This window comes from Nicotiana sylvestris, chromosome 3, assembly GCF_000393655.2.
Source record: "Nicotiana sylvestris chromosome 3, ASM39365v2, whole genome shotgun sequence".
In the NCBI taxonomy this organism is placed as follows: domain Eukaryota; kingdom Viridiplantae; phylum Streptophyta; class Magnoliopsida; order Solanales; family Solanaceae; genus Nicotiana; species Nicotiana sylvestris.
Genome location: NC_091059.1, coordinates 212,048,300 through 212,062,334, shown reverse-complemented (window position 1 = coordinate 212,062,334; position 14,035 = coordinate 212,048,300).

Sequence of the window (14,035 nt, the reverse complement as noted above, 5' to 3'; positions counted from 1 at the left end):
AGAAGACATAGCTGTATGAGGAAGAAGACAAGAATAAATATTTAAAGATGGAAAACTTTTGTGAAAAAGTAAATACAAAGGTTATATTTATACCCAAAGGCAACTGTCAAAAAAGGTAATGATGGGAACGTCATAATGAGAACTGTCACTACGTGATTGATGCAAGTCGGAAAAAGCCTCAAAAGGCACTGAAGGGTTGCAGAACCAATTGAAAGCCACCACGTGTCATGAGCATTAAATGGAAGTGACATGCGAAGCATCAATTTTGGAGAAGTTATAATGATACGAAGCATGGCGGAAAAAATACCCGCTTTTATAAGGTCCACTTCCCAAATATTCAATTGATGAATAAATGGAAAGTGTGGGGACTATGTGTATTGGGAAAAATCAAGTTAACATTTGGAATTAAATAAGTGCTGACATGTCAAAGCACATGGATTAATAACAGAAAGGCAGCTGGCAAAAGAATAGTCGAAGAGGCACGAACCTTAACAGGCAGGGGCAAAGATTCAAGAAAATAGGAAGAAACGGTTACTCGGGCCTTTTGGTGATTTGAAGAGACATTGAAAGAATAAACCTAGATAGCAAAAAGTATAGATACTTATTATCCATAGTTAATGAGCATCAATGATGGAAACCGTTATAGAATCTTCACGAAACAATTACGATTGCCAAATTATAATGTTACATTAAATGTCATTAATTGCTCATGATGGCTCTGTTATGAGAGGAAAGAAACGTATTACTTATAAATAGCTATAAAAGGAGAGAAGTAACATTTGTAAGGATATCGAATATTATTGGAATACAACGATTTACTCTGCTTTCTTTTACTTATTCTACTATTGTTAAAGTCAATTTCTCTTATTTATTTTATATTTCGATTATCAGTAACCCGAGTTCTTCTACAAATAAGCTTTGACCAAAATTCCTATTTTTTGGTTAAACAATATTGTTGGTAGGAATGACACACCACATAATAGCAAGGAACTAGTAGTAGGAAAATACAAGACTAGTACTAATACTACTGGTAAAACTATGAGAAACTCTCGACTACCTGTCAACCCACAACCCTAATTCTCAACCTCTACACCTTCCTATCGAGGGTCATGTCCTCGGTAAGCTGAAGTTGTGTCATGTCCTACCTAATCACCTCTCCTTATGGCTTCTTAGGCCTCCCTCTATCCATCTTCTAACCTGCTATGGTCACCCTTTCACACCTCCTAACCGGGATATTGGTGTCTCTCCTATTCACATGCCCGAACCATCTCAGCCTCAATTCCTGCAACTTGTCTTCCGCATGAGCCACGCCCACCTTGTCTCTAATAACTGTATTCCTAGTATTATCTTTCCTGGTATGCTTACACATTCATCTCAACATCCTCATTTCTACTACTTTCTTCATTTGGACACGGGATTTATTGGTCGGACAACACACAACGCCATACAATATAGTCGGTCTAACTATCACTCTGTAGAAGTAGCCCTTAAGTCTTGGTGGCACATTCCTATCACATAAAATACCATATGCGAGCCTTCACTTCATCTACCCCGGTCTAATATGATGCATAACATCCTCGTCAATCTCCTTGTTATCTTGTATTACAGACCCACGATATTTGAAACTATCTCTCTTGAGGATGACTTGTGCATCAAACTTCATGTACACTTCTATTTCCTGCGTCCCAACACTGATGTAACCCCACCGCCATAGGAAAATAATTTGAGTATCCTATCACAATTCTCACCCTGAGTCTTAGCTCCATGTATATGTCCTTAATCACCCTAATATATGCTACCGCAATACTGCTAACCTCCAAACATTTCCATAGAACCTCCCTAGGGACTTTGTTGTCGTAGGATTTTTGCAGGTCAATGAACACCATATGCAGATCCTTCTTCCTCTACCTATACTGCTCCATCAACCTCCTCACAATACGAATGACTTATGTAGTCGACCGGCCTGACAGGAATCCGAACTGATTCGACGAAATAGACACACTTGAACAATAAAATACAATTTGGAATGCACAAAAAATTTCATTAAAGAACATTTTTGAAAACTTTGAATAATTATCCAAGCCACCACTGAAAAATGCTATAAAATTCATGTACCAAAATGGAAAGGTGAAATGTCTAACAAATATGGTGAATATTGCACATTATGTTGTTAAGTGTTTACCCTAAAAACTGGATAACAATTAAACTTATAATATAGTTTTAAGGATACGCGATTTCGCCTAATACCAATTGATAAACATAAAGATAAGTGATGGAAATTGACAAGAATGTAAGGCAAACCAATGTTTGGACAAATCCCTCGAGCTAGTACACCCTCGAGCTAGTTGTGCAATGAGAGTTAAAACGCAACAAGCTGATGAACAAGAGAATGTTAATTAAAGAGTGAATATTATATTGCTTTGATCTATGTGAATGTCCGGTCCTTACAAATGATGGGGACTCCTCTTTATATAGTAGAGGAATCCTAATTATAGTATAACTTTAATTACATAAGTAAATCCCATGATTAGCCTAAACAACCACCCTTGATTTGATCTATTTCGGGATTTTCACCGTGATCTTCGGCCGGTTACAGATATCTTACCTTCCGTTATTGCGCTTTGTACGAAATTTGTCATATATGGTTTCGATATCCATTGGCCTCGATCTCGACGAGCATCTCGATTCTCGAGCTCGACACCTTATCTTCGTGCTCTGACCTAATCCATTACGAGATTGACCATCGACGTAATTTCCTGGTCTCGATTAAATGGCATAATCGGGAAATCCATATTTAACCGTATACAAATAGTCCCCTTGCTTCATGGAATGTAACGAGAAGAAACGAACTGAGCCTTCAATTTTATACCTCGACCAGTTATGACGTCACCCTAGTGACATATGCGACGGAAGCGTCGCGTCGGTACAGTTCCCAAAATTATTAATGAGCATCAGTTGATGGTCGGCCACTAGCATTTTTGAATCGTTATAGCAAACATTATAAATAGGTCTTCATCATAATTTTCTCAAACTTTACTTTTAAAACTTCCCTTAATCTTCAAAGCACTCTACTTCCTTCAAGTTTTTCCAATGATGCAAGTTCTTCAAATCCCGTTGTCAATTTTTTCTCAAAACAACAAATCCCATCTTCTTCTTTCTCTGAATCCATATGAAAATGGCAAAAATATCTAAAACCGTTCCCTAAAAGGAAAAAGTTTCTTCATCGCGGTCGGCCGACGATAAAACGTCGATGGAGCCATGCCTCGAGGAGTGTGTTCCTAGGGGGTGTATCTTACTTCCGACTTCAAAGTCGAAACCTTCATTGGTCCCTGGCTAATGTGAGCCAATGCCGAGATATATATGCTCGATAACTGAGGACGACCTCGAGCAAGTGAAGAAGGATTGCAAGTGGGGAGACAAATAAGTGGTGATTCTGACCCCTGAAGAGGACATCACCACTTATGCAAAAGGGTTTCTAAGTGTTTACACTTACCTTTTCACGTTGGGCCCCGTTGATCCCGTCATCATTGACTTTTGCCGCCAATACTGAGTAACCCTAGGTCAAACCCTCCTTTTGGCGAGTTGTTATTCTGCTCTGATTCTTCGTGAGCAAATTCGAAGGGATGCCTTTCACCCTCGGCCATCTCATCAGAATGTATAGCCCACATCTCTATCGAGTCGGGTTAATAAGGCTTCAACATCAGGCTACCAAGGTGTTGTTCTCGAGGATTGATGAGGACAAGGATAGAGGATGGATGGGCTGGTTTGTCCGAGTGAGGAGTGCCGACATAATACCGGCCAATAAAATGACATTCCCCGAGGAATAGAACATGAAGCGTAGGTACAAACTCCACCTATGGCCTCCATTTACTGTCTTGTTTTCTTTTCTTTTTCTCATCGATATTCCTTCCTATGATGCAACGGTTTCTTAGATGGCTACTGAAATTTTGGACCTTGAGGGCTGGGTTCGAAAACTAATATCGACCTCTTCATATACCAAGTGCTCGTGGCGCGATTTGGCAAGGGGCCGATGGGAGGCCAAAAATCATGGTAAGCTTCTTTTCATGTATTTGATGGTCTTTTTCTGAAATATTTCCTTTCTAATTCATTTAATTTCTTTTTATTCACATAGGCCTTGGAGACAATGCCGCTATGAGGCCTCTGTCTGGGGAAAATGAGATTCCGCCCCCGGTCCCGAATCCGTCGAAGAAGAAGAAAAGAAAAAAGGGTCTTACCCTCCGATACTCCAAAGCCTAAAAAGAGCAAGTCTCGTAAGTTGATAAATGACACCACCGCCCTACCTGCCGATGTAGCTTAGCGACTACAAGATGAAGAAGAGGAAAAAGAAGATGCTGACTACAAGCTGGTGGCTCGAAATAAGGGCACCGAGGTCCCAAAGGTCGTTGAGCCGGTGATGATTGAAAAGGTTCAGCCTTGTACAGAAGAGATCTCAGAGGGTGGCCCAAGCAAAGTCCTCGAGTCCTTAGAGGTTGAAGATGCCTCCCGCCATGGTGAGCAATCGATGGATTTACCTGACGAGCCGATTCCGAGGCCCTTCGAAATGAAAAAAATGCCCCAAGTGACTTGCTTGGGGCAATAGATATTGATGATTCGTCGCCCCTCCCCACATTTTTCGAAGGGCAAATTCAGGAGGCCCAGGTCATGGAGACCCCCGATGTAGGAATGGCCCATGAAGGGGAGGACATTTTCACGGTTGCTTCACGGGAGTCGAAGATGCTTCCGATCTGGGTGATGCATCGAGTTCTTCGATGAGCCTCATTGACTCCTGAGTCAGGTAAACCTTAACTCCCTTTATCAATACTACTTTTGCCTTTGTTTCCTCTTGCATGATTTTCTTTCTTTCTTCATAGGCTTTGACACTTCATCGGGAAGCATTTTCTAAATCCCGGAGAGAGCTGAACTAGTGTGAGGCCGATCTGGAGAGGCTCGTGGAGGTGAGAGATTCCCTAAAAATCCTCTGTGGGTAAAAAGAAAAGGAGATCAAGGTCTTTTGAGCCGGGTTAGCCATATCCCACAAAGAGCAAACCGACCTAATTAAGCAGGTAGCGAAAAATTTCTTTCAGTAGCTCGATATATCAATTCGAGAACAACGACTAATGTTGAAATCCTGCAGGTTTAGCAAAAGGCCGAAAATATCGAGCAACTCCTTGAGGAGGCCATCACGAAGGAGGCAGAGACCTTGGGGTGGAGGCAAAACATGGAACGCCTTGCCTCGGAGAAAGAAACTGCTCGGGACCAACTGTCACCAGCTGAACGTCGCTCCAAAGCATGAAGGAAGAAAGCTTAGCTCAGGCCAAGAAAATGGAGGAGCTCGAGGCTTGGTTGGCCATCGAACTGGCAAAAGCCAAATCCGAGGTTGAGAAGGCTAAAGCCAATGCTGAGGTGATCGCTGCTGTCTACCGATCCGATGCAGAGGCCGCTCAAGCTTGAGCAAAAGATATTTCTGATGCTGCTTAGGCTCGAGCATTCTGTGTTGCTAAACATGCTAAATGCCAATCTCAAAGAGAGACTCTCGAGAAGATCCATGCTTGTGGCTTCGACCTTGCTGTTGATATCGAGAATGCGAAAGTGCTCGAGGTCGAAGCTAAAGCACTACTTTCTTCTTCTTCTGATAACTCTGGTACCACGAGTGGATCCGAGAGTGGAGATGATGAAGATGAGGCTCTTGGGAAAGATTAGGCAATTAGAATTTTTTTCTTTTTCGGATTTTTTGTGCAATACCCTGAGTGGTCTTTTTAAATATTTTTGAATATATGAAAGATCTCTTTTCTTTTCGATTTGTCTCCAATTTTTGTTTTGTGAAAATTCTGTTTTGCTTTTCGCCTTATGATAATTTTGATGCACTTGATACCTTGTGAGAATTTTGAATCACTTTGCTGCTTTGCGAAAATTTTGTTTGTGAATCCGAAACTTAGGCGACTTGGTCGAAGTTAGACTAGTATAGTCTCTATAATCGAGTGAGTACTTGCTCAAACTCGAAGTAGAAAAAACCCTTAGGTTTTAGTTGAGTGTGGATTCTCGAACTCAACAAATATAGTGTCCCTTAGGCTCTTGAATTGGGTCGATATGGCCTCAAAAGAGTGGTTTCTTCCCTTTTTGGCTTAAAAAGTTTAATCAAATAAAATTTATTATGCCTTAGCACAAGATAAATCTGTACCCATCAGGATTTTCGAGGGTTAGTGTTATCGAAACCCTTTACTTTGTTATGCCTTAGCATAAGATTGTTAGAGAGTTCGAACAATTTGGTACCTCTTAAGGTTTTTGAGGGTTGATGTTATCGAAACCCTTTGTAATTTTGTCGAGGGTAGCCTTTTCTAACCGGTTTTATGAAAATATTTAAAGGCCTGTTTTATCACGGAATTCGGACGTCTCCAAACCGTGTTAGTTTGGTCGTAGCCTTTAACTTGAGATTTGCCTTTTGGTCTTGTTTCTCAATAATACTTCGAACTTGTTCGGAGTACCAGTCCCCGAGTGGGCTGGCCATGGCCTATAAAATTGAGGATTGCCTTTTCAAGGTCTTATGGTCTCGAAGTTTAATAATTTGAACATGCTGATTTTTGGACGGCAGTCCCCGAGTACGGGGTTGGTAGCTCAAGATTTAGTTGCGATCGGCGCTTGAGTCAGTTTCCGCAATAGATCATAAGCAAAGTAAGAAATTGTAAAGTAAAAATTTCACTAAGGCATGGTTCATTTGACCATTTGGCCCTTTACAAAATCTTACCTATCGAGACTTGTTGATACAAAGTATTTTCCTTGAGAACATAACATCTGAGGGTGATGCCCCCCAGTATTCGAGGTTGATTGTAAAGAAGCCTCGGATACTATTGAATTGTCCCCAGGTAGCACAAATAATTGTTGCCTCGTTAAAAACCTCGCCGGAAAAACCCATTAGGGACAAAAATCAATCTAAGGGAAAAAGAGTGCAATGCGTGCTTTAAAACCATAGGTCTTTGAGTTGAAGAATTTCTCGATGTCTTCGATCGAACACTTGCAATAAGTTAGTATCAAATACAAAATGAAAAGGAGAAAGTCATACCTTAGCAATAATATCGTTTGAGGAGTGATATGTTCCAATTATTTGGCAATTGTTCGCCGTTCATCATGCCAAGTTTGTAAAATCCCTTTCCGATGACGCTGAGGACCTGGTATGGTCCTTCCTAATTTGGGCCTAGTTTCCCTTCATTTGGGTCTCGAGTGTTGAGGGTGACTTTTCTCAGAACTAAGTCCCCGATTCGAAAGTGGCGAAGATTGGCTCTTCGGTTAGAGTATCTTTCGATGCGCTGCTTCTGTGCTGCCATTCTGACGAGGGTAGCTTCCCGTTTTTCATCTAGCAATTCGAGTTTTGTGTTCATAGCCTCGTGGTTCAACTCTTCCATGGTGTATCGAAACCTGACACTGGGTTCCCCGACCTTGACCGGGATCAGAGCTTCGACGCCATATACTAAGGAAAACGGTGTTGCCCCCTACTAGATTTTGACGTTGTTCGATATTCCCAGAGGACTTTGGGGAAAATTTATCTCCATTTTCCCTTAGCGTCATTCAATCTTTTCTTTAGATTTTGAATGATGGTCTTGTTCATTGATTCGGCATGTCCGTTCCCACTAGGATGATATGGCATCGACAAGATCGTTTTTATTTTGTGATCTTCGAGTAACTTAGCTATTTTACTGACGATAAGTTATTTTCCATTGCCGCATGCCATCTCAGCGGGTATCTTGAATTGACATATGGTGTGATCCCAGATGAAGTCTATGACTTTTTTCTCCCTGACTTTCTCGAAAGCCTGTGCTTCAACCCATTTAGAGAAATAGTTAGTCATTAATAAAATGAATTTAGCTTTACCTGGGACCGATGGCAGAGGGCTGATGATATCCATCCCCCATTTCATGAATAGCCATGGATGGGACTGAGTGAAGTTTTTCCTTGGGCTGGTGGATCATCGACGCATACCTTTGACATTTGTCGCATTTTCGAACAAATTCTTTAGTATCTTTCTCTATATCGGTCCAATAGTATACTGCTCTGATGACTTTGTAAACCAACGACTCGTCACCGGAATGGTTTCTGCAAGTACCCTCGTGGATTTCTCATAGAATGTAATCACTATCTCCTAGTCCCAAAAATTTTGCTAACGACCCATCGAACGTTCTCCTATATAGTGTTCCATCCTCGGCCAAAGTGAATCGTGCAGCTTTAGTGTGTAGAGTCCTTGATTCTTTAGGATCTGATGGAAGCTTCCCGTTCTTTAAGTATTTGATGTACTTATTCCTCCAATCCCAGGTTAAACTTGTGGAGTTTATCTCGGCGTGCCCTTCTATGATCACTGACCTTGAAAGTTACACGACAGTCCCTGAGCTAAGTTCATCATCTTCGATTGATGACCCTAAATTTGCAAGGCATCGACCTCACTATTTTGTTCCCGAGACACGTGTTGTAGCGTCCATTCTCTAAATCGATGTAGAGACACTTGTAATTTGTCTAAGTACCTCTGCATCTGATCTTCCCGAACCTCAAAAGTCCTGTTGACCTGATTTACCACAAGTTGGGAGTCACACTTGGCCTCGATGACCTCTGCTCCCAAGCTCTTAGCTAGCTCGAGACCTGCAATCATGGCCTCATACTCGGCCTAATTGTTAGTCAATTTCGAAGTTTTAATAGGTTGTCTAATTGTATTTCCTGTGAGAGGCTTCAAAACGATGCCCAACCTGGACCCCTTCACATTCGAAGCACCATCAGTAAAGAGGGTCCATATCTACGAAGATGTACCCGATTTTAGCAATAGTTCCTTTTTGACCTTGGGACGAGGGCTGGCGTGAAGTCGGCCACGAAGTCTGCCAAGATTTGAGACTTGATGGCCATTCGGGGTTGATACTCGATGTCATACCCGCTAATCTCGATGGCCCATTTGGCCAAACGGCCCAAGAGTTTGGGCTTGTGCAAAATGCTGCGAAGGGGGTAGGTATTTGCAACACAAATTGGGTGACATTGAAAATATGATTTTAATTTCCTAGAGGCGCTTATTAAAGCATGCACTAACTTTTCTAAGTGTGGGTACCGGGTCTTGGCTTCACCTAAGGTCCGACTAACATAATAAACAAAAAATTACGTACCTTGCTCTTCTCGAACTAGGATACCACTTACCGCAACTTCCAAGACTGCTAAACATAAGTAAAGTTGCTCGTCCACTTTCGGAGTATGAAGCAATGGGGGGCTCGAAAGATACCTCTTTAACTCTTCCAACACTTGTTGGCATTCCGGGGTCCAAGCAAAATTGTTCTTTTGTTTGAGTAGTGAGAAGAACCTGTGACTTCGATCCAAAGACCTCGAGATGAACCTGCCTAAGGCGGCTATCCGCCCTGTTAATCTTTGTACGGCCGTAACGCTGTCTATGATTGTGATGTCTTTGATTGCCTTGATTTTATCATGGTTGATCTCGATTCCCCGATTTGACACCATAAAGCCGAGGAACTTGCCCGAACCGACCCCGAATGCACATTTCTCAGGATTGAGTTTCATGTTGTATTTTTTCAATATCTTGAAGGTTTCTTGCAAATGTGTCAAATGGTCCTCTGCGCGGAGGGACTTAACTAACATGTCATTAATATAAACCTTCATTAATTTACCTATTTGTTCTTCGAATATTCAACTTACTAGGTGTTGATAAGTAGCACCAACATTTTTTAACCCAAACGACATTACATTATAACAATAAGTACCGTACTTAGTATGAATGAAGTCTTTTCCTGATCCTCCAGGTTCATTTGTATTTGATTGTACTTGGAGTAGGCATCGAGAAAGCTGAGGTCTCACGGCCGACCATGGCATCAATCATGCGATCGATATTCGGCAAAGGAAAGGAATATTTAGGGCATACTTTGTTTGAGTCTTTATAGTCTATGTACATTCTGAGTTTATTCCCCTTTTTAGGGACTACGACTACGTTTGCTAGTCATTCGGGATATTTTACTTCCCGAATGGACCATATTTTAAGAAGTTTGGTTACCTCATCCTTGATGAATGCATGCTTAACCTCGGACTGTGGCCTTATCTTTTGCTTTACTGGTCTGAACTTTGGGTCCAAGCTCAATCAATGAGTAGTAATATCCAGTGGGATCCCAGTTATGTCAAGGTGGGACTAAGCAAAATAATCCATATTTTTAATAAGGAATTTAATGAGTCTTTCCCTGAGCTCGGGAGTTAACCCTGTGCCCAGGTATACCTTTCGATCGGGCAGATGCTCGATCAATATGACTTTTTCTAGCTCTTTAACCATTGACTTCATGGCATCGGAATCATCGGGGATCACGAAGGTTCGAGGTATCATATAATCATCATCCACAAAAGTTTCTTGCTGCTCCGATTTGGTCGAGGCCGGTGACTGTGGTTGCTATTTGACTTCCTGCTTTCCCTCCAATTTTGGTCCCTTCGTTAATGATAGCGTCGATACTGGTATTACCTCATCAATTGCAAACATCTCTTTGACTGCAGGTTGTTCACCGTACACCGTTTTGATTCCTTCCATTGTTGGGAATTTCAAGACTTGATGAAGCGTTGAATGTACTGCCCTCATATTATGAATCCAATGTCTTCCGAGCAGAGCATTGTATCTCATATCACCATCGATTACATGGAACTTCATTTCCGGGATAGTTCCGGACATGTTTACTGGCAAAATAATTTCCCCTTGGTGGTTTCACTCGCCATGTTGAAATCGCTGAGTACTCGAGCCGCTGGCACGATTTGATCCTGGAGGCCGAGTTGCTCTACGACCCTCGATCGAATAATATTTTCCAAGCTACCTGAATCAAACAACACACATTTAACTTGAATTTTATTCATAAGGATAGATATTACTAGTGCATCGTTGTGAGGCTGTTCGATCCCTTCTACATCCTCATCGTTGAAAGACAAGGTATCTTCTGGTAAGTAGTCCCGGGTATGCTTCTCCCTTGTGATTGTAACCTTGGTGCGTTTGAATATCGGGCCCTAAGGAATATCGACCACACCAACGATCATATGAATCACGTGTTGCAGTTCTTCCTGTTTGTTTTTCCTATTTGCATCCCTGTCTCTAAAGTGATTTTTAGTTCGGTTAGTCAAGAACTCTAGAAGACGACCTTCATTGAATAAATGATCTATCTCCTCCCTTAATTGCCTGTAGTCTTCGGTTTTGTAACCATGGGTTCTATGGTATTTGCACATTTGATTTGGATGCCTTTGAGCTGGATTGGTCTGTAAGGGTCTGGGCCATCTAGTGTCCTTAATCCGACCGATGGCTGATACAATACCCGATACATCGATGCTGAAGTTGTATTCTGACAGCCGAGGTACTTCCCTGGATCCGACATCCCTATCGAAATTGCTTTTGCTCATAATTCCTCGGGAACTCTATCCCCGATCATTTCTTCTATCATTCTGTACGGGGTTGCGTCCGGGCCCGTTATTTCTCCGATCTCCATTGTATGGCTGGTATCTATCTCTATTTGATGGTAGTTCCCGATCGACATCCCTTTTAACTATGTCCACAGACCTGTTAGGATAAATCGAACCAACTGGAGTTCCCAAATGATCATCTTCGATCATAATCTTCAACTGATATCGATTGTGTACATCGGCCCAAGTGATAGCTAGATATTCGATTAACTTTTGCTTTAAATGTTGTGAAGTTATGGAGCTCCGAGTGTTGAGACCTTGTGTAAAAGCTTGAACAGCCTAGTCGTCGGTGATTGGAGGCAAATCTATTCGTTCCGTTTGGAACCGAGATACAAATTCCTTGAGCATCTCGTTATCCCTTTTTGTCTAACTTTGAAGAGATCCGATTTCCTTGTTGCAACTTTAATGGCTCTGGCGTGGGATTTTACAAAAGAATCTGCGAGCATAGCAAACAAATCATAGAGTTGGGTGGTAAGTTATGATATCATATCATGACACCTTTCGATAAAGTTTCTCCAAATTTCTTCAATAGAAGGGATTCAATCTCGTCATCTTCTAAATCATTTCCCTTTATTCCGCATGTGTACAAAGTAACGTGCTCATTAGGATCGGTGATCCCATTGTATTTGGGGATATATGGCATACAGATTTCTTAGGAATAGGCTTCGGAGCCGCACTTTGAGGGAAAAGCTTCTGCACGAACTTCTTCGAATCCAAACCTTTTAGGATCGGGGGTGCCCCCGATTTTTGGTCCACTTGTGAGTTGTATGTTTCTACCTTTTTGTCATTAGCCTCGATTTTCTTTTCACCTGATTCTATCCGTTTAATGAGCTCTTCAAGCATCTTTATAATGGCGGGGTCAGTCCCCGATTCATTAGCATTCGGTTTCTCCGGTACAGGTTCAGCTCTATAATAATATCTCTGTGATGTTTCGAGCTTAATTCTACTTGGTGCTCGATTATTATTTTGGAGTTGTGCTATAACAACTTGCTGAGTTTGCAACATTTCGAATATCACTTGAAGGCTAATTCCGCTTTCTTCACCACTTTGTGCATTCTGATCGGATGCTCGGGCGTCTCTACAGACACTATTTTCAGGGTCAGCGCCTAAATTTCCATGAATGGCAACATGAGAGCTGACATTGACTGGATCTACGGCCTGTGGTCCATCGGGATTGATTGGAGGTACTCCGTTTCCCGGGGCGACTATGTGCTCGTTCTCTCCATGAAGACCAAGGCCGGTGTCTGTGTGAGTGGGCACTGCTTGAGAGTTCGACATGTTGATTCCTGAAATCAAAGACACTTACGAGAACAAGTGTAAAAGCAGTGTGTATTATGAGGATTAATACTAGGCAATCACTATTATCCTTAGCCCCACGGTGGGCGCCAAACTATTTACCCTAAAAATTGGATAATAATTAAACTTATAATGTGGTTTTAAGGATACACGATGTCACCTAATACCAATTGATAAACGTAAAGATAAGTGATGGAAATTGAAAATAATGTAAAGCAAACCAATATTTGGACAGAGCCCTCGAGCTGGTTGTGCAATGATAGTTAAAACGCAACAAGCTGATGAACAAGAGAATGTAAATTAAAGAGTGAATATTATATTGCTTTGATCTGTGTGAATGTCCGGTCTTTACAAATGATGGTGACTCCTCTTTATATAGTAGAGGAATCCTAATTATGGTATAACTCTAATTTCATAAGTAAATCCCATGATTAGCCTAAACAACCGCCCTTGATTTGATCTGTTCCGGAATTTCCGCCGTGATCTTCGGCCGGTTACGGATATCTCGCCTTTCCGTTATTGCGCTTCGTTCGAAGTCTGTCATATATGATCTCGACTGCCGTTAGTCTCGATCTCGACGAGCACCTCGATTCTCGAGCTCGACACCTTATCTTCGTGCTCTGACCTGATCCATTACGAGACTGATCCTCAACGTGATTCCTTGGTCTAGATTAAATGATATAATCGGGCAAGCCATATTTTAACCGTATACATTAAGTGACCAAGTTCGTCTCTCATTCCATTTTGTTATTTCTGGAATGATGCCACACAATCTTAACGCGAGGAAATAATTTTCAAGCTCAAATAAAATGCATGATTATTATTAAAAATAGTTTATCATAGCCCATTCGTCTTCTTGCAGAGAAGATGACAACGAAACACTCACAATTACAAATGATTTTATTGGTGGTCATTCAAATAAAGGTTCAATACACAAAAATTACCATTTTAATTTTTATCACTTAAAAGTTATTTTAGTGAATATTTGTTGCACAAATTAGCTAGTCTAATTTTTGTCACTTAAAAATCATCCAATTAAACCCCAATAAATCAAAAAATAAAATAGGCTGAAATTGATATATTTTGCACCAAAAAGTGACATCATGCCACGTCAAATGTAATTATAACGCTCTTTTATAACATGATATTGCAACTCCTTTTGGAGAATTTTATTTTATGTCTCATACAACTCACACTAGTTGTATGAGGTATTTTTTTATCTTATAATTTTGTGGACCCAAATTTTTATGAACCCATAAGTGTAAGATTGATGTTTACAAATTTA